Raw genomic sequence first — 22,847 nt, 5'->3', positions numbered from 1 at the left:
TTCCCTTCCTCCCTCCCCATCGTGCAAACCCCTCCTTGCTGCCGCCCCCTCCCCGGCCCCATCTCCCCCGATCGCCGGCCACCCCCTCCTTGGCCCCATCTCCATTGGTGACAGCCTCCCCGACCCCATCTTCGTCGCCGCCGGTTGACCCCTCCACGGCCCCATCCCCCCCGGCCCCATCCCGCCTCCCACCCCATCCCATGTGCCTACACCCCAGACCCCCTCCCCATCGGCCGACAACCTCCTCGTCGGCCGACCACCTCTTCGGCCCCATCTCCATCACCATCGGCCGCCCCCTTTTTGGCCCCATCCCCCCTCCGGCTCCATTCCACCTCGCCCCGCCCTCGTTTGGATCTCGCCCCCTCCCCGCCGACCGACCCCTCTTTGGCCCCATGCCACCACCAGCAGCCCACAGCACCCAACCCCCCAGTGGATGGCTTCACCTCCCGGTGGCCCGATCAACACAAAAAAAAAGGTTGAAAATCTTACCTCCGACGAATGGCGGACGGCGAGTGGTGCGATCAGTGGACTCGATCGGACGACGGATGGCGGTGGTGGAGAGGGGCTCGCCGATGGGAAGAGATGGAGGGGAGAGCATGGAGAGAGGAGAGCTCAGGGAGAGGGAGAGAGATTAGGGAAAGAAGAGAGGGGGGTGGGGGAAATAAGGGTTTCGCATGGTTTCGTGTGAAGAGACGTCGATTTGATGTTGATTGAAAGTAGAAGTATTAGGGATGTAATTTTTCATTGCTAATAATATTATTAGCAATGAAAATTAATTTTTATCGTTAATAATTCAAAAAAAATTCTTCGATGAAAAAATTTTACTAAAAAAAAAATTATTTGCGATGAAACACAATTTTTCGTCACTACTAACCTTATTAGCGATGAAAAAATAATTTTCGTCGTTAATAATTCTAGCCAAAAAAAATTTCTTCCATTTTTTCACTAAAAAAATTCTCTTCCCACCAAAAAAATTTCTTCGATAAAAAAATTTTGCCACAAAAAAAATATTTATGATGAAAAAATTATCGTTGCTAATAACATTATTAGCGACAGAAAAATAATTCTCGTCGCTAATAATTTCCATCAAAAAAAATTAACCCCATTTTTCAAAAAATTATTTGCAATGAAAATATAATATTTCATTATTAATTATCTTATTAGCAATAAAAAATAATATTCATCGCTAATAATTCCCTCCAAAAAATAAAAAAATTATTTTTGATGAAAAATATTCATCATCAATAATGTTATTAGCAACAAAAACTAATTTTTCATCTTTAATAATTCTACCAAAAAATAAAAAATTCTCCACTAAAAATTTTTTTCCTCTTAAAAAATTTCGTAAAAAAATTTATTTATGATGAAAATTAAATTTTAGTCGTTAATAATCTTATTAGATTATTAACTAACAATCAAATATAATTTATAATTAAAAAATATAACTAATTAGATTTACTTTTTGGGTGGCAACACTGCCATGAGTTGATCGAAAGGTTTAAATAGACATCCGAACACAAATTTAATCTACGAGCAGCTAAGACCCTTGAGATCCGATGTAAAAGAAGCATAGTAGAAAGGATAATACATGCTCAAGAGTATATCAACCTTAGGATAAATCTTGAACTGGATAGCAATAATAAGAGTTTTGCTAGTTAGAGAGTATCTGTGACAAACAATCATCGCATATCAATTAAGACCATGAATGCATTCTTGAAAAATAATACTAAAGGACCCAGCAAAGGCCTTCCACATACAGTTTAGAAGTATATGCACAATTTAGTCCATCGAATAGTTGATAAAATTTTATTCTTTATACAGTTAGAAGTTTAAGTATATGAAGTATTTATGATGTTTCTAGCATTTTGTCGTAAAAAATTTATAATTTTTATAATTTTTAAATTTTTTATTTTTTTAAAAATATTAATGATGAAAATTTAGTTTTCATCATAAATAATCAGTAATTTTTAAATTTTTTTTTTAAATATTAGTGATAAAAAATTTTCATCATAAATAACTGGGATCCAGTATCATGTTTTAATGTATAAAGATCAAGTACCATATGAATAACTTTTTTATAGATTATATTTTAACATATAAAGATCTAGTATTATCTCCTTTCTATATTCTTGGGCAGATACAAGATCTTTATACTTTGTGACATTTGTCGGTCCATAGAACCAACAACCTATACAAAATTGAGTAATGAGACAAATTCAGAGAAACTTAGAGATGAAAAGTATTATCGCAAATAATGATCAACTTTTAATTTTTTTTATTATAAATAATAGACTATTTATGATGAAAAATATATTTTCATCGCAAACACTAAGTTATTTATGATGTAATATTTTTATCACAAATAATCTATAATTTTTATATTTTTTTAAATTTTTTTATTTTTTTTAAATATTAGTGATAAAATTTTTTCATCGTAAATAATTGATATTAATGATGAAAATTTAGTTTTTATCATCAATACTTATTATTTACGATGTAATATTTTTATCATAAATAATCTGTAATTTTTGAGTATTAATGGTGAGTATTGACGATGAAAAATACTTATTAGAAACAAAAATTTTTCATTACAAATAATGAGTATTGATGATGAAAAATTGACTTTCACCATCAATACTTTAGTATTTATAATAAAATATTTTTATCATAAATAATTTATAATTTTTAAATTTTAAATTTTTTTATTTTTTTTACGTATTACCAATAAAATTTTTTTAAATATTAGTGACAAAAATATTACGTCACAAATACTCGAGTATTGGTGATGAAAAATGACTTTCTGTCACCAATACTCCAGTATTTATGATGTAATATTTTTATCATAAATAATATATAATTTTTAAATTTTTATTATTTTTTTATTTTTTTTAAATATTAGCAATGAAAATTTTTCATCGCAAATATTCGAGTATTGATGATGAAAAATGACTTTCCATTGTTAATATTCAAGTATTTGCAACGTAATATTTTTATCATAAATAATCTATAATTTTTAAATTTTTTATTTTTTTCACATATTAGCCATGAAAAAGTTTTATCATAAATAATAGGTATTTATGATGAAAATTTAATTTTCATCATCAATACTTTATTATTTATGATGTAATATTTTTATTGTAAATAATCTATAATTTTTTGTTTTTTTATTTTCTTTCAAATATTAGTGATGAAAATTTTTCATCGTAAATAACCAGTATTTACAATGAAATCACAAATAATTTATGATAAAATTATTTTCATTGCTAATATTTAAAAATTTAAAATTAAAATAAATATTTTATTATTTATGATGATTAATATCATCTCAAATAATAGGTATTTACAATAATTTTTTTTTCATCATAAATATGAAGCTATTTATGGTGAAAATAAATTTTTATCATAAATATTTTTTTTTAGCGATGAATTTAATTTTTCATCGTAAATAATCTTATTAACGATGAAAATATTTTTATCATCAATAAATTTATCGCAAAAATTTTCTTTTCTTGTAGTGAGGATCTCTGGGGAGAAAGACAGCGATATGAGGCTGTTTGGTGTTAAGAAGAGGCATCCAAGGGGTTGTTGCAGATCAAGTGATCAATGGTATGCTAGAGAGGTGGCTATACGTCCTTCGGGTATTAGAAGGAGGGGAAATAGTCGAGGATACATTCAACGATTCAATCAGGACAGGATCTGTGAGGTCTTGGGGGGGAGGAGATGATTGTTGCGTGGATCATTGCAGTTGGTTTAGAGGAGGATGATATCCTCTGGGGGCTTTTAGAAGTATTCAAAATAGTACACTACAACAAAACAGAATATTAGCAACAAAAAAAATTCATCGCTAATAATCAATTTTCATCGCTAATAGTTATTAGCGACGAAAATTTTGTTGCTAATATTTACACTACAAGAAATGTCACTTTTTATGATGAATTTATTTGTGATGAAAATATATTTCATCGCAAATAATGATATTTATGATAAAAATTATAATTCATCATTAATAATTATTTATTTATGATAAAAATAATTTTTTATCATAAATATCTTTATATTGGCAATGAAAATAAAATTTTATCATAAATATAAATTATTTATGATAAAATTAATCATCATAAATAATAAAATATTTATTTTAATTTTAAATTTTTAAATATTAGTTTGAAAATAGTTTAACAATAGTTTAACAATAATTTTAAATCTATTTTAACAAAAATAGCTTCATCATAAATAATGGAAGTATTTGCAATGAAAATTAAATTTTTATCATAAATACATGTTATTTACGATGAAAATTTTTTATCATTAATATTTAAAAAAAATAAAAAAATTTAAAAATTTAATAATTAAAGATTATTTGTGATGAAAATATTACATCATAAATAATAGCATATTGATGATAAAAACTAAATTTTTATCACAAATTAATATTATTTATAATAAATTTTTTTATCACTAATATGTGAAAAAAATAAAAAATTTTAAAAATTCAAAAATTATAGATTATTTATGATAAAAATATTACATCATAAATACAGACGTGTTCTCGATGAAAATTTATTTTCTATCATAAATATTTAAGTATTTATGATGAAAATTTTTCATCACTAATGTTTGAGAGAAAATAAAAAATTTTAAAAAGTTAAAAATTATAGATTATTGGTGATGAAAATAATACATCGTAAATGATTATTATTGGTGATAAAAATAAAATTTTTGTCATAAATATATTTTATTTATGATAAAAATTTTTTATCACTAATATTGTGTAAAAAAATAAAAAATTTTAAAAATTTAAAAATTATAGATTATTTGTGATGATAATATTATGTCACAAATATTTATATATTTATGATAAAAATTAATTTTTTTATCATAAATAATTTTGATATTTTCATTGCTAATGCATAAAGAAATAAAAAATTTTAAAAATTTAAAAATTATAAATTATTTATGATAAAAATTTATCATCATCAAAAATAAAATATTGATGAGAGAAACTTAATTTCTATCGTAAATACTCTATTATTTATGATAAATTTTTTTATTGATAAATAAAAAAAATAAAAAAATTATAAATTATTTATGATGAAATCTCTATTTTCATCGTAAATAACATGTATTTGTGATGAAAAATATATTTCCATCGTAAATCATCACTATTTATGATAAAAAAATTTCATCACTAATATTTTAAAATATTACATTTTATCTAATTTTATCATTTGTTAGTTCATAATTATCATATATACTAAATTTTATGTTTATTATATTTATAATGATATATTTAAAGGTAAATCCTGATTTTGTTGCTTGTAATCTTTAAAAATCTTATTTTATTTTATTTGTTAGTTATACACTTAAGTAATGAATAAAAATTTAGAAAGATTGATGAAGTGACATGGATGAAGAAAAAGTATATGTGGAGTATGGGTCGAACCTACTTCAACTTGCATGTAAACCAAACACAATCTGACCCATTGACACCCCTAGTTTGAATCATGCTTTTGCCCGATTTTGGTTGGTCTTTCATTTATTTTACTTTATAAATAAAAATAAAATAAAAAGAGTGATATAGTAGTAGATCAAGAAAAAATTTTGTACCCCATATCTGGGCTCTGGTGCTAAAGAGGTCTAGTTCTATTTTTTGACCTCTCAAATATCTTTATTTTTCGTAGGAAGTCTTGAGTTAAAAAGTTTACAGTCAAATCCTTGAACTCACTTTTAGTGAATCAATATGGTCCTGCCATCTATCTTGTCAGTTAGATCTGAACAAATTTTATCATGTGAGCATCATATAATTACTTATTAAAAACTTATAAATGAGAAAATTTTTTTTCATAATTATTAGCGATGGAAGAAAATTTTTATCACTAATAACGTAATTAGCGATGAAAATAATCATCATAAATAAAACTTTGAGACTATTAGCAATGAAATAATATATTTTCATCATAAATAATATATTTAAAAAAAAAATTTCCCAGCAATTTATTTTTTTTGGCAAGAAATATTAGCGACGAAAAGTTATTCGTCGCTAGTTAGTTATTAGCGATGAAAAGCTTATTTTTGTCACAATTTTTTTTTTTGTTTAAATTATTTATGATAAAAATAAATTATTAGTGATAAAAATTTTTGAGAAAATTTTTTTCCAGTGGAATTTTTTTTTGGTGGAAAATATTAGCGATGAAAAGTTATTCATCGCTAGTTAGGTTATTAGCAACGAAAAGCTTATTTTTGTCACAAATTTTTTTTTTTGTTTAAATTATTTGGAACAAAAATTTTTGTCACTAATACTTCGTGTCCCATCATGTGAAATCTATTTTTTTCCCCCACCCTCACTCGACATTCTCTCTCTCGTGTTCCCTCCCCCCGGCATCCCGCATCTCTCCCCATGTCCGGCCACCGTCGCTGTTCGCTCCGCCGTCACCGTCACTTTCGCCATCCGCAAAGCCATCGCCGCCGTCGAGGTGAGCTTATTCCTTTTTTTTTGGGGGAGTTCGGGCTGAGGCTAGGGATGGGGACGGGGCCGGCTGGTCGGAGCCTGCGAGTCGGGGTCGGGACGACGGGTCGGGGTCGGGGACGGCGGTCGGGGGCCGTGGGGCCTGCGGTCTGGGGCAGCGAGGCCTGGGGGCTGGGGCTGCGGTGCCTGTTAGCCGGGGCCACAGGGCCTGCGGGCCAGGTCTGGTGGGTCAGGGTCGGGGATAAGTACGGCGGTCCGACACCGGCGGGCCGGAGATGGGGTTCTGCGGGGCTGGGCCGTGGCCATGGCCATGGTCGGGTCCGGGTTCGGGTCCGGGTCCGAGGCGTGGCAGGGTCGGGTCGGGTCCGTGCCTGGGTCGGGTCGAAACTGTGATGGGGTCGGGTCGGGCCTGGTCTTTTTCGGGTCGTGATGGGCTGGGCTAGGTTGGTGTGGGTCTGGCCAGGTGGGGTCGTGTTGGGGCGGGTTAAGTCCGTGACTGGGCTGGGATGAGTCGGGTCTAGTCCGGGTCGGGTTAGGGCCGGGTTGGGGCAGGTTCGGGTCGGATGGGTCGGGTCTGGTTGGGGTGGGTCGGGTCTGTGACTGGGCCGGATCGGGTCGGGTCCAGTTTGGGTCAGGTTGGGGCGGGGCGGGGCGGGGTGGGTCGGGTTCGGGTCGGGTCGAGTACGATACGGGCCGGGCCGAGTCCGGGCCCGGTTGGGCAGGGTCTGCTCGGGTCCGTGATGGGGCCGGGCTGGGCCTGGTCGTTTTTGGGTAGGGCTGGGCCGGGCTGAGTTGGTGCAGGTCGGGTAGAGTCGGATAGGGACAAACTGGGGCGGGTCGGGTGGAGTCGGGGTGGGTCGGGTCCAGGCCGGGCCAGGCCGGGTTGGGTTGGGGCGGGTCAGGCCAGGATTGGGCGGGTCGGGTCTGGTAGGGTTCGGGCTGGGTCGGTTCCGGGTCGAGCCGGGGCCTTCAGGGATGTGTCCAGGGACAGGGCCGGGATGGGGCAAGTCGGGTTGGGGCCGGACCGGATCGGGTCCGTGATTGGGTCGGGCCAGGTCCGTGATGGGGCCGGGCCTGGTCATTTTTGGGTCATGCTGGGCGTGGTCGGGTTGGTGTGGGTCGAGCCAGGTCGGGTCGGGTCGGGCTGGGGCGGGTTGGGTCCGTGACTGGGCTGGGTCAGGTTGGGTTGGGGTCGGGTCGGGTCGGGTTCGGGTCGGGTCGAGCACGGGTCGAGTCGGGTCGGGGTCAGGTCCAGATCGGGTCGGTTCTGGGTCGGGTCGGGGCCTTTGGGGATGGGTCCGGGGATGGGGACGGGGCGGTCCGGCAGGTCGGGTGGGGCTGGGATTGGTCGGGTCGGGGTCGGGCCTGATCGGGCCGGGCTAAAATTATTATAATTATTGTATATTATTTTTTTAGTGTTACTGTTAAAATTATTTAATTATTTGACTAATTATTTTTTCACTAACACAATGCACATTACTGTTACTTGTTATAATTAAATTATTTTATGTGCTATTTTGTATGCTGTTGAAATTATAAGTAAAAAAAAAATTCTTATTTAAAAAAAAATTCTATTGAAATTTTTAATGAAAAAATTTCAATACAAAGTTATTCTTTTTTGATAAATTAAAAATCTATTTTTGAATGTACGTTCTAAGATGGTATTGAAATTACATTGAGCCGTAGATTCCCGTTCAAGTTTCGATTGTCATTGAGATCAAAACTTGGATGTCCTGTATTCGAGCTTTTTGAAAAAATAATAATATTATTATTGTTAATAATTGATATTTTATTTTATTATGTGGTATTCAATAGTTATCTGTCCATTGTTCTCCGAGTATATGGTGGATAGGGTGCGTAGGCACCATATCCACATTGTATACTTGGAGAACCATGGGGAGATGCTGCCGAAATTTCTTACAAAAATGAGACGAAATATCCACTAATAACAATAATGAGATTATTACTTTTCTGAAAGAGATAGGGCCACACTTGTTAGTAATGATTTGAAAAGGATAAGATCATGCATTTTGTATCAAGTGATCCGAATCTGGATCCGGATCGAGATTTTAGCTGGAATTCAAAATGCGATTCAGTCCGAAATTCAGATCGGGATCCAAAATATCACTAAACTTTATTTTTATTGTTAATAATTTTGTATTTGTTATTAGATGAACATCAACAAAAGTTGGATGAATACTAGAGGTATTTTTTTGCCTGAATATCAAAAAAGAGTTCAAGATTTTATTGATTTTGCACGTCATAAGGCTGACAGTGCTAGTCGGATAAAGTATCCATACAAGAGATGTGTCAATTTGGTATATCGTCACACAATACTTGTTGAGGAGCATCTACTACAATATGGTATGGATAAGAAGTATACTTGTTGGATATGGCATGGGGAGGATGATCCGAATGAAGTGGTGTGCGACGATGACGATACTGAAGATGATAGTACTGATGGTGTTGGACCTGTTGAACATAGTGGTATTGAAAAATTATTAGATAATTTACATCAAGGTGCTTGTTCAAATGTATGCATGAATACTGCTGCATCTGAAAGCAATTCTGATCATGAGCATAATATCCGGCTTGAGGTAGATGGGACTTCTGAACAGTTTGCAAAGCTTGTAAGGGATTCACGAGAGCCACTTTATCCAAATTGTATAAAATTTTTCAAGTTAGAATTTTTGATAAAATTACTTCATATTAAAATCGTGAACCGTTGGAGTCAGAAATCATTTGATCAAATTTTAACATTGATTAAAGCAGCTCTGCTCGATAGAGAGAGACTTTCGAAATCATATTCTGAAGTAAAAATATACATGCAAAAAATGAGACTTGGCTATACTTCTATACATGCCTGCAAAAATGATTGCATATTATTTTATAAGGATAACGAACAAGTAACTGAATGTCCGAAATGCGGTGAGCCAAGATACAAAATCGATAATAGGAAAGCAAAGAAGATACCATAAAAGATTTTGAGATATTTTTTATTGATTTCAAGACTCCAAAGGTTGTATATATCCATAAAGACAGCTGAAGAAATGAGATGGCATTATGAGCAGTGGGTTCCGGAGGAGAACATACTTAGCCACCCGATCTATATTTTAGTGTGGAAAGACTTCGATGCAAAGCATCCACACTTTGCGAGTGACCCACGGAATATCCGATTTGGTTGAGCGACAGATGGATTTAATCATTTTGACCATCTGAGTACCTCTTATAGTATATGGCCTGTGATGCTAGTTGTATATAATGTGCCATCTTGGAAGTGCATGAAAGAACCATTTATTTTTATGTCACTGTTGATTCTGGGTTCGAAAACACCAGGTAATGAAATTGATATATATCTATGACCTTTAATTGATGATCTGAAGGAGTTATGAAAAAATGGGGTGCAGACATATGATTCTGTGAGTCGAAGTAATTTTAAGTTGCATGCTTCGATTCTACGGATCATAAATAATTTTTCGACATATGAAAATTTATCTGGATGGAGCACCAAAGGATATCTTGTATGTCCAATATGCAATAGGAATGCATCCTCTTTACATTTAAAGTATGGACGAAAAATATGTTTCATGGGTCATCGATGGTTTCTTCCTGCTAATCATTCTTAGAGGACTTGTTATAATCAATATTTTGATGGTAAGTCCGATCGGCGTCCGCCATCTAAGGAGTTAAGTGGAGCAAAAATTTTAGAATAACTTGAAGTTATTGGAAACGTCCAATTTGGAAAAATATTGGATACTTGCAAGCGAAAGCGTACTGAAGCTGAGCTGAATTGGACGAAATGAAGCATCTTTTTTGAACTACCATATTGGAAGCAGCTACTATTTCGTCATAATCTGGATGTAATGCACATTGAAAAAAATATTTGTGATAATATCATCGGTACTGTATTAAATATTTTAAGAAAAATAAAAGATGGTATAAAAGCTTGTTTTGATTTGCAGAAAATGGGAATCCGATCGGAGTTGCATTTAGTTCATTGAGGTGAGAGATTTTTTATGCCACCAACATGTTATTCACTGTTTGGAGAGGAAAAGAAAAAATTTTGTAGATGGTTCAAAATCGTAAAGTTTTCTGATGCATACACTTCAAACGTATCACAGTGTGTTGGAAACAACGACGGTAATATCTCTGACATTAAAAATCATGACTCCGATGTGATGATGTAATGTTTGCTTCCTATGGTCATACGTGGTTATTTGGGTGGTGATGGTCAAACTATAATGATTGAGCTAGGAGTGTTCTTTCGAGATCTATGTTGTCAAAAATTGAAGATTAACTTAAGAGATCAGAGAAGGATATTGTATTTATTCTTTGTAATTTAGAAAAAAAATTTTCACCATCATTTTTTGATGTTATGGTGCATTTGGCTGTTCATCTTCCAAAGGAAGCTCTTTTGGTCGAACTGGTACATTATCGATGAATGTATCCTATTGAAAGTTAAAAAAATTATACGTACTTTATCATATCAATTATAAGATATAAATATATTTTTAAAATTTAAATTTATTTTTATTTATAGATTTTTATGCATCTTAAAAAAATATATGCATAATAAAGCAAGATTTGAAGGGTCTATAGTGGAAGCATATGTAGCTACTGAGTGTGTCACGTTCTGCTCGATGTATCTTGATAATATTGAAATAAGATTCAATAGTACAGATCGTAATGCAGACCGTGAATGGGGTGACAATGAACCGACGTTATCTATATTTAAATAAATGGTTCGACTTACTAGTGCAATGAGATATGAATTTATGGACATAAATGAGCTATCCAAAGCATACTTTTACATTCTAAATAATTATGAAGAAATTAAAAATTTTATTAAGTATCATCTTACCATACTATTTAATTTTTAAAATTTTTTTCATGTCGATATAAAATTAAAAATCATAACTTCTTATAGTGAGCACAAAAGTATACTATGTAGAGAGAATAATACGTATGTCGATGATCGACATAGGAGAAAATTTGTAAAATAATTTGATGATCTTGTAAGTTGTATTAGTAATATATTATTTATTTACTTATAAATAATATTATTTAAATCAATATAATTTTTTATCTTATGATGTAGACGAAACATAAGTATTTCAATAAAGAAGTGGATGCGACCGATGAGTTATACGATTTAGCATGTGGTCCCAATCAATGGGTTAATCACTATACATCCTGTATCATTGGAGGAATGAGATTTCACACAAGGAAGATTGAGATGCAACGACGGACCTAGAATAGTGGAATTGCTACAACAGGATATGAAGAAGAAGAAGAGATTGATTATTATGGTGTACTGGTAGATATCATAGAACTGAAGTATGGATCCAGTAATTCTGTATTTTTGTTTCAGTGTGAATGGTGGGATATTAGTAATAAAAAGATCGGTATTCATATCGATTCATAATTTATTAGTGTAAATTTTGCACGAATATGAACCAAAATGAGCCGTATATATTAGCAACTCAAGCGAAACAAGTAATATATTTGAAGGATCTAAAGTATCGAGATAATTGGCATGTTGTACAAAAAATAATACCTAGAGATGTATATGACATACCAACTTGATTAGAGGTGGATGAAAATTCAGATTTACATGAAGAGGAAGCTTTTCAGCAAGAAGAATAAACATTAGCTGAGATTTTGGTTAATGAAGAACTTATAATGACACCTTTGAATAGGACTGATCTTCCATCCAACGAAGTTGAAGCTAATTTTATATTTAATCTTGATGAGTCAGAGGATAACGATCAGTTCATAAATGATGATGAGATAAAAGATGACACATATATCGATTACTGTGATTCGGACGAGGATCTACACATCGAGGAAGAAATGAATATTGATGAGTAGATCTATATTCTTCATTCAATTTTATCTTCCAATAATGGTATGCGATATAATTATATTCATTAGAATATTATTTGATTTCTACTATTATTATTCAATATTATATTTATTTATATCTCAATTTCTGCAGATATGGCATCAGGAGACAGATGATGACGTTCGCATTTATAGCTCCCTGCAGATGCCTCAGAGGTTGAGGCACCTCCACCGATCTTCGTTGCCGCACTGGCTTCACTGTCAGAGGGTCCTATATCGACAGGTTCTAATGAGGCAGATCCCAGTGGTATTAACTATTACACTTTATATATAATGAAATTTGATTCTTTTATTTGGATCATACTAATGATTTATTTATTGTTGTTTCAAGTGAGTCCTCATTGATGGTGAGGCGAGGGCGAGGTCCATCAGAGAACCTCATTCTGGAGCATTGGAGATGTGAGCACCTGAGACAGCATCTTCGGATCGAGATATCAGTCGGCTACACCAGACCCATTAGGAGATGGTGTGACCCATGGCAGACTGAGCTGGGCATTATATGCCGCAGTTATGCCTCCGTGACGCTCTTCGATTGGCGTCATGTTCTACCGGCTCAGAGAGAGATTTTCTACATCCACTTATAGATAAAAAAAATTATATTATAAATATTTAATTTACATAGTATTCTTCTAATATTTGTTATTGGCAGGGTATATTTGATATCGCTGATTTTGAGGAGGATCGTGTGAGGCGAACCATCGACATTCAGTTATCATTGCGTTTCAAGGACTATCGCCATCACATGCATCAGCATTGGTATTGGGTGGTGCAGGATCATAGGGAGGAGGTTGCATGACAGCAACCCTATGACAACATCACCATAGATGATTGGACTACTATATGCCGGCAGTACGAGGATCCGGCATATCAGGTTATATATTTAAATTTTTTTTTATAGTTTAATGACTTAATCATTTATTTTTAAATTAAATTTTTTATCTACTAATTTTATTGATAATTTTACAGAGACAATGTGCTCAGAATGCGATGAATCGGACGAGACAGATCGTGCCGCATTGTGGGGGTTCGAGATTGTTTGCTCGTCACATGGAGCACATTGTAGATAATTTTTAATTTTTAATTAGCATATACTTCTATAGTTATTTAAAATTTTTTTAATTAATTCTTAAATTATTGAGAGATGCTGAGAGTGGCGAGCTTTCTGGTAGGATCTATATCTACCAGCATACCCACCAGCGACGATCGGGGGAGTGGACGACGGGGAGCTAGGAGCTCTTTGTAAGTTTTTTCAATTATTTTTCATTCATAATTTGATTTTTATTAATAAATTAAAATAACTATAATTCTAATTTTCAAGATCGAATAATAGAGATTAGATCCTAGCCTACCCCTGAGGACTCGACCGCACCCACAGATGATGAGATTTGTGATCGGATGCTCAGTACGAGACCCTGTTATGTTAGGGATCTAGGGTATGGGATCACTGCTCCTTCATCCTCACGTGCATCTGGGGCGGACATCCATTCTGCATGCGAGGCTCGGCTGATGGAGGTGCAGAGGCAAGCTGCTGAGGATCGATAGTAGGCTGTCAAGGATCGATAGTAAGCTGCCAACGATGGACAGCGAGCTCAGGAGTTGGCTGCATGTGTCGATGACTATCAGCATTTTCAGATCCAGATGATGGAGTAGATGATGCAGATGGAGCAGATGATATAGCTGATGAGACAGTAGCAGGCTGATCCAAGCTCCATCATCGATCCGAGCTCCGTTGAGCACTCTCCGTCTCCATCTAATTCTCCAAATATCGATATTTGATGGCTTACTGATATATTTTTTTTATTCAAATATCTTATAATTTTAATTTAATATAATAAAATAATAAAATTTATTTATCAATTTATTATGTAAATTTTTTATTTTAATCTTTTAATTTATAAAAAAATATTATACATATAAATTTAAAATATATATTCATAAATATTTTTTTAAAAAAAATGACTAAATTATTAGCGATGAAATTATTTTTGACAAATATTCATCGCTAAAAATATTTTACTAACATAATTTAATTTATCAATAAATATATGATTAATAGTAATAAAAAATATTCATTATAAATAATTTTATTTATGATGAATTTTTTTAATCACTAATATTATTCAATTTTTTTAAATAATTTTTTGTTAAATTAATAATGATAAATTATTTTTTTTGCAAAAATAGTTTTTTATGATGAAAATTTTTATCGCTAAAAATTTAGTAAATAATGACAATGAAAATTTTTCATCATAAATATCTTTTTTTAGATTAAATTTTTTCATCAATTTTTTTCATCGTAAACATCTTTTATTAGTGATAATTTTTTTTTTTATCATAAAATATTATCAATGATGGGATTATTTATGATAAAATATTAGTAATGAAAATTTTGTTGCTAATATTATTAGCGATGAATATTGATTATTTATGATGAAAATTTTTTATTGTTAATAACTTATTTTATTGTAGTATAATTTAGTTGCTCATAATACCATCATTGATAATTTTTTATAATAGAAAAAGTTTTTATCGTAAATAATCAATATTATCGATGAAGGATTTTCATCATTAAAAAATTATTTTTTTAAAAACTATTTATTATAAAAAATTTTAGTCATAAAAAAAGATAATTTATGATGAAATTAATTATTTATGATAAATTATATTCATCACTATTAATTTAATTAAAAATTTTTATAAAAATCAAATTTAAAAAAGTATTAGTGATGTAAATTTTTCATCATAAATATCATAATTTTTAATGAAAATTTTTATCACTAATAAATATTAAATTAATAGTGATAAAAATATTTTCATTCTTATTAACTTAAATAAAAATTTTTACAAAAATTAAATTTAAAAAAAATTTTAGCGATGTAAATTTTTCATCATAAATATGGTTACTTGCGATGAAAATATTTTTATTGCTATTAATTTAATTAAAAATTTTTATAAAATTTAAATTTAAAAAAATATTAGTGATATAAATTTTTCATCATAAATATAATTATTTATGATGAAAATATTATCATTGCTATTAATTTAATTAGATATTTTTATGAAAATCAAATTTAAAAAGTATTAGCAATGTAAATTTTATATCATAAATATTTCAAATTTTGACATATATTTTCATCACTATTAATTTAATATAAAATTTTGATATTTTTAAATTTATTAAAAAATTATCTACAATCAATTTTTCATCATTAATTTATTTTTTGGTGATTAATATTTAGTTGAAAATAATTCTATCGCTAATAATTTATTAATATTTTTTAAAAATAATTTATGAATATATATATTTAATTTATATTTATAATATTTTTTATAAATAAAAAATAAAAAATAAAAATAAAAAATTTAAACAATAAACTCATAAATAAATTTTATTATTTTATTATATTAAATTAAATTATAAGAGATCTAAAATAAAAATAAAAAGCTACACAAATAGGCCGTCAGGTATCGGCATCTGTAGAAGAGGAATGGGCTGAAGAAGGAGAGCACTCGGATGAGCTCGGACCAACCTGCTGCTGCTTCATCAGCTGCATTATCTACTCTATCTGTGCTATCCACTCCATCATCTAGATCTGGAGCTGCTGGTATTCGTCGACGTATGCAGTCAAATTTTTAGCTCGCTGCTCAGCCTGCCTCTGCACCTTCGCCAGCCGAGCATCGCAGGCAGCATGGATGTCAGTCCTGGACGAGCGTGAGGATAAGGAAGCAGTGATCCCATACCCTAGACCCCTAACATAACAAGGTCTCATACTAGGCACCTAATCACAGATCTTGTCATCGTGGATGCGATCGAGCCTTTAGAGGTAGGTTGAGATCTGATGTCTGTCATACGGTTTCGAAAATTAAAGTTACAACTATTTTAATTTCATACTGAAAATCAAATTATGAATAAAAAATAATTAAAAAAAATTACAAAGAGCTCCTGGATCTCCATCGTCCACTCCCCTGACCATTACTGGTGGATTCGCAGGTAGATATCGATCCTACTTGGAAGCTCGCCACACACAGCATCTCTCTGCAATTTGAGAATAATTAATTAAAAAATATTTAAATCACTAGAGAATTATATATTAATTAAAAATTACTTATCATCTGCTCTATCTGATGAGCGAACGACCTCGAATCTCCACAATACGATGCAGTCTGTCTAGCCTGATTCGCAGCATTCTGGACACATCTTCTCTGTGCAGTTAGCAGTTAAATTAGTAGGTAACAAACTGAATTTAAGAATAAATGATTCAATTATTAAACTCTAAAAAAAAAAATAGATGTGTAACCTGATATGTCAGATTCTCGTAATGCCGGCATATGATAGTCCAATCATCCATAGTGATGCTGTCATAGGGCCGTTGTCACGCTGCCTCCACCCCGTGATCCTGCATCACATGGTACCAATGCTGATGGATGTGGTGGTAATACTTTTTGAAATGCAAAGATAAATGAGCATTCACAGTTCACCGCACACGATCATCCTCAAAAGCAATAATGTCAAATAAATACTGTCAATAATAAATATTAGAAGAATACCGTGCTAATTAAATATTCATAGTATAATTTATTTTACCTATAACTGAATGTAGAAAATTTCTCTCTGAGCCGGTACAACGTGATGTCAATCGAAAAGCGTCACGGGGGTATACCTATGGCATATGATGCCCAGCTCGATTTATCATGACTCGCACCATACCCTAAAGGGCTGGTGTAGTCGGATGGTATCTCGATATAGAGACACTATCTCGAGTGCTCGTATCTCCAATACTCTAGAGCAAGGTTCTTTGATGGACCTCGTCCTTGTCTCACTACTGGTGGAGACTAGTCTGAAATAATAATAAATAAATCATTAGTATGATAGCTATCCAAATAAAAAAAATTAAATTTTATTATATAAAAAAATAATAATACCATTCGGATTTGTCTCACTCGAACCCGTCTCATTGGGACCTGTTAGTGCAGGATCCTTTGGCGACAGAGCTGGTGCGGTAGTGAAAATCGGTGAAGGTGTCTCAGCCTCTGGGGTAGACAGCGAATGCGAACGTCGTTGTCTGTCTCCTGATGCCATATCTGTAATTTTTGACATATAAATGAAAATAATATTGAACAATAATAATAGAAAATAAATTATATTCTAATGAATAGAATTATATCGCATAGTATTATTCCTAAATATTTTTTTTCTAAACGAGCTCCGGACTTGGCCTCCCACGGCCCCTGCTCCCTCAGTGCTAGCATTGTCACACACCCCACACCGCTCGGACTCGACCCCTGCTCCCACAGCGTCGGTGCTGTCACACACCCCACATTGCCCAGACTCGGCCCCCACGACCCTCGCTCCCATGGTGCCGATGCCGTCACACACCCCGCACACCCCGCACTGCCCAAACTCGGCCCCCGTGATCCCCACTCCTACGGCGTCGGAGCTATCGCACATCCCACGCCGTCCGAACTCGACCATCGCGACCTCCACTCCCATGGCGCCTACACCGTCATACACTCCACGCAGCCACCGTCACCCCCCCTCGCGAGCCACTCCCAGTGGCACTGCCACCCTCTCCAAACCCCTGCGACCTAGATTCCAACTCGGATCTGGATCCTGATCAGATCCAGATCTGGATCTCAATCCGAATCGAGATCTCGATCTGGATCCCAACCTCGATCCAATTCAGATCGTGATGTAGATTTTATTTTTATTAATCAAATAATAAAATATTTGATTAATATTTTATTTTTTTATTTTTTTATTTTTGTTCTCCCTCGTTTCTCTCTTTCCTTCCTCCCTCCTCGCCATCACCCACCCCTCCCCGCCGTAACCTCCTCGACCGACCTCCTTCCCGACCGACCCCCTCCCATCGTCACCTCCCTGGCCGACCCCCTCCCTGCCATCACCTCCCCGACCGACCCACTCCGCAGCCCCGTGGCGCCGCTGTTTCACAGCCGACCACCTCCCCGCCCCATTTTGCCCTCGGCAATTGGCCGCCCCCTCCCCGACCTCGTCTCCATCGATCGACCCCCTCCCCGACCTCGTGGTACCGCCGGCTACCCACAGCCCCCTCCCCGCCCCTGTCTCATCTTCGGTCACCCTCCAACCCCATCTCACCCTTGTTTTGCCCCCGGCTTCCGACTGCCCCATCCCCGGCCCCGTCTCCGCCGGCCGACCCCCTCTCCAGTCTCGTGGTGCCGTCGGCCGCCCACGGCCCCCTCCCCGCCCCCATCTCACCCCCGGCCAACCTCCAACCCCATCCCGACCCTGTTTCGCCCCCGATCGCCCGCCGACCAACCCCCTCCCCAGCCTCGTGGCACCGTCGGCCACCCCCGGCCGCCCTCTGCAACCCCCTCTGCCCCCCGGTGGCCCGATCAACACAAAAAAAAAGGTTGGAACCTTACCTCTAGTGGACGGCGATGCGGACGACGGACGACAACGATGATGGTGGAGAGGGGCTCGTCGGTGGGAAGAGGGGGGAGAGCACAGAGAGGGAGATGGAGATGGAGAGAGGAGAGGGAAGATGGGAGAGCTTAGGGAGAGCATGGAGAGGGAGAGGGGAGAGAGAAAGAGGAGAAAGAGAGGGGAGAGGGGAGGGGGGAAGGATTTTGCACGAAGGAACGTCGAGTTGACGTACATTGAATGTAGAACTATTAGCGATGAAAATTTTTGTCGCTAATACAATTATTAACGACAGAAAATTATTTTCATCGTCAATAATTCTCATAAAAAAAAAATTTTTCACTAAAAAAATTTTTTCTCTAGAAAAATTATTTACAATGAAAAAATTCATCATTAATAACATTATTAGCAACTTAAATTTTATTTTTATCATCAATAATTTTTGCCAAAAAATAAAAAAAAATTCTACTAAAAAAATTTTTCGCTAAAAGAATTTCACCTAAAAAAATTATTAGCGATGAAAAAAATTTTATCGTTAATAACTTTATTAGTAACAGAAATTTAATTTTCATTGTCAATAATTTCAGTCAAAAAAATTTTTTTCTACTAAAAAAATAAAAAAAAATTATTTATGATGAAAAAGAGATATTTCATTGTTATTAACATTATTAGCAATAAAAAATTAATTTTTATCGTCAATAATTCTCATCAAAAAAAAATTTTCTCACTAAATTTTTTTTTCTAAAAAAATTTTGCCCAAAAAAATAAAGTGGAATTCTTCACTAGAGTCTCCGTTGACTGGGACACTTCAGATTAGCCATATGATCGGAGAAAAACTTCTAATGTATGTAACCTCATAGGTTCGAACATTAATGATAGAGTTCAAATCTAGTAGGACTCTTCTCTAAAGTCTCCGTCCAGTGGGACTCTTCACCAGAGTCTCCGTTGATTGGGACATTTCAGATTAGCCATGTGATCGGAGAGAAACTTTTAATGTATGTGACCCTATAGGTTCGAACCTAAGTCGATAGTACAAGAACTGATTCCTGTACTAATCGGAGTAACCATCTAGCAATGGTACCCGACATCCGGATAGATCAAACGTATAGAAAGCAACACTCAAGAACTTATTTGAATATAGTTACCATATAATTCATCATTTTGACCTTGATGCTAGGATGACTTAGAGTTTAAACTATCAACTCTTAATGGTACTCCATTATGTGTCTCAACCTGATAAATCCTGTGACTCCTCATAAGGATTGTCCTGACCAAGGTCTTACTAAATTAAAACACAAAATATTCTCTCCAATCTCTTGAAGTGGTTAATTTTATCTTGACTCATGTATCGACTTCACAAGTACTTGACTGTGCCTAGAAATTTTTCAATCCTAAATTAGAAATTCAGGTAGTTCAGCACCAAAGCACTGTGAATTGCTTGCAAGTCACCATGGTGATCTCAAGTCGGAGGGACACTTATACCCATATCCTTTTAGAGTGACTTTTGACAGTAGAATGCTCCAAAGTTGGTCACACTCAGTGAAATGTACTCTTCCATTTCATTTGCATGCCATACCAGCATCTCCACGCTCCTTGGTTAAGAGGACAACTAATCTATATGGCACACAACAACCTATACTTGATATGTCTATTATCCTAGTAATAGCATATCATTTGATCGCGAACTCATTTAAGGACTAAACGATAAATCCTCTTTTATCGATTTAAAATAGTCCTAAGGACTTTCATCATAACACAGAAGTTCGATATAGAAGATGTAAAAGCTTATGATGAAAAAATACTTAATAAATATTTTATTAATTAATTCATATACAATTATATCAAATAGCACAACCATCAACAGACTGACGATTGACTTTGGGACACATTTTCCAACAAATTTCACTTGTACTAAAGCCAATCGGCACAGTATCGTATATCCATCTTCATTTTATGATCTTTGAACTCCTTCACCATAAAGACTTTAGTTAATGGATCGGTCAGATTCTTCTTTCCATCTATCTTCTAAAGGTCGATATCATCTTGATCCATGATTTTTTGGATCAGGTGGTAGCGACGTAGAATGTACTTAGTCTGCTGACGTGACTTCAGTTCTTTGGCTTGAGCAATGGTGTCAGTGCTGTCACAGTACAACAAGACGGAGCCATCAAGGGAGGGTGCTACTCCGAGCTCATTGATAAATTTTCATAATCACACAGCTTCCTTCGCAGTATTGGATGCCGCGATATATTCTGCCTCACAAGTAAAATCGACCATAGTGTGCTGCTTAGAACTCTTCTAGCAAATTGCTCCACCATTCAGGATGTAAATATATCCCGACACGCTCTTCCTGTCATCATGATCCGATTGAAAATTGGAGTCTGTAAACCCTACAAGTTTTAATTCAAATTTTTCATAGATAAGCCATTGATTCTTAATATTTCTCAAATACTTAAGGATGGTCTTTACGACCTTCTCGTGGTTCTTACCTGGATCGGACTGGTATCTACTCACTACCCCTAATGAGTATGTCATGTCCGATCGCGTACATGTCATGACGTACATAATAGATCTCACTGTCGAAGCATATAAAATTTTACTCATATGCTCTCTCTCTTGAGGAGTTGTCGGACAATCACTCTTTGAGAGAGAAATTTTTTGGCCTATCGGAAGATAGTCTTTCTTGAAATTCTCTATGCTGAATCTTTTCAGCATAGTATCAATGTATGTCGACTGGGATAATCCAAGTAATCTTTTAGATCTATCTCCATATATCTTCATCCCAAGGATGAAGGATGCTTCTCCCAAATCCTTCATGGAGAACTGAGATGACAATCAAATTTTTATTTCTTGCAATACAGGGATATCATTTTCGATTAAGATAATATCATCCATATACAAAATAAAAAATATTATTACCGAGTTATTAACCCACTTATATATGCAGGGTTCCTCTTCATTCTTAATGAAGCCATACGTTCTGATCACTTTATCAAAATACATGTTCCAACTCCAAGCTTGTCAATTTTCAGATGTTTGACATAAGTCGGACATCCCCAAACCCTTAGGTGAGAGAGTGCTGGCTTACGTTCTATCCACATCTCATATGGTATTTTACTTACAGACTTACTCAAAATTTTATTTAAAATATAACAAGCTGACTCGAGTGTATATCTCCAAAAAGAGATCGACAGACTTGTAAAGTCTATCATGGATCGAACCATGTCTTACAGGATTTGATTCCTCTTTTCTGATACACTATTATGCTGTGGAATTTCAGGAGAGGTCCATTGCAAGAGAATTCCATTCTCTTCTAAGTATGTCAAAAATTCATTGGAGAGGTATTCTCCTCCTTGATCAGATTGAAGAATTTTAATATTCTTTTCAGTTTATTTTTCTACTTCATTACAAAATTATTTAAATATTTTAAATAATTCTAACTTATGCATCATTAAGTAGACGTGCCCATACCTCGATAGGTCATCTGTAAAAATAATAAAATAATAATATCCACCTCTGGCACTGATGTTCATTGGTCCACATATATCAGTATGTATGAGACTTAGAACTTCACTAGCTCGCTCATCTTTTTTAGTAAAAGGTAACTTGATCATTTTTTCAAAAAGACAGGACTCACAGGTTGGAAGTGATTCACAATCACTGACTTCGAAGATTTTCTCTTGTGTCAACCTATTTATTCTGTTCTTGTTAACATGACCTAACTTACAGTGCCAAAGGTAGATATCGGAGACATCATTAATTCTAGGATATTTACTCGACGTGTATATTATACTATCAGGTTGTGACAATATGTAAATATCATTGTTAAGCTATCCATTCATCATATTAATACTATTCATAATGATATTAAAATTATTTTTTTATTAAAATTTTATAACCGTATATAGCCAAGAAGCCTACAAAATTAATGTTCAGTAAAAAGGAAGGACAAAGGTAACATTCACTAAGAACAATTATATTCGACTTGAATACAAGCATAATAATTTCTAACGCTAGAACTGGAACTGATCTTTCATCTCTAATATTAAGAAATTTTTGCCTTCTTCAAATCTTCCA

The sequence above is a fragment of the Elaeis guineensis genome, chromosome 9, assembly GCF_000442705.2.
Source record: "Elaeis guineensis isolate ETL-2024a chromosome 9, EG11, whole genome shotgun sequence".
In the NCBI taxonomy this organism is placed as follows: domain Eukaryota; kingdom Viridiplantae; phylum Streptophyta; class Magnoliopsida; order Arecales; family Arecaceae; genus Elaeis; species Elaeis guineensis.
The sequence above is the reverse complement of the archived record's forward strand: the minus strand, read 5'-3'. Positions refer to the sequence as shown.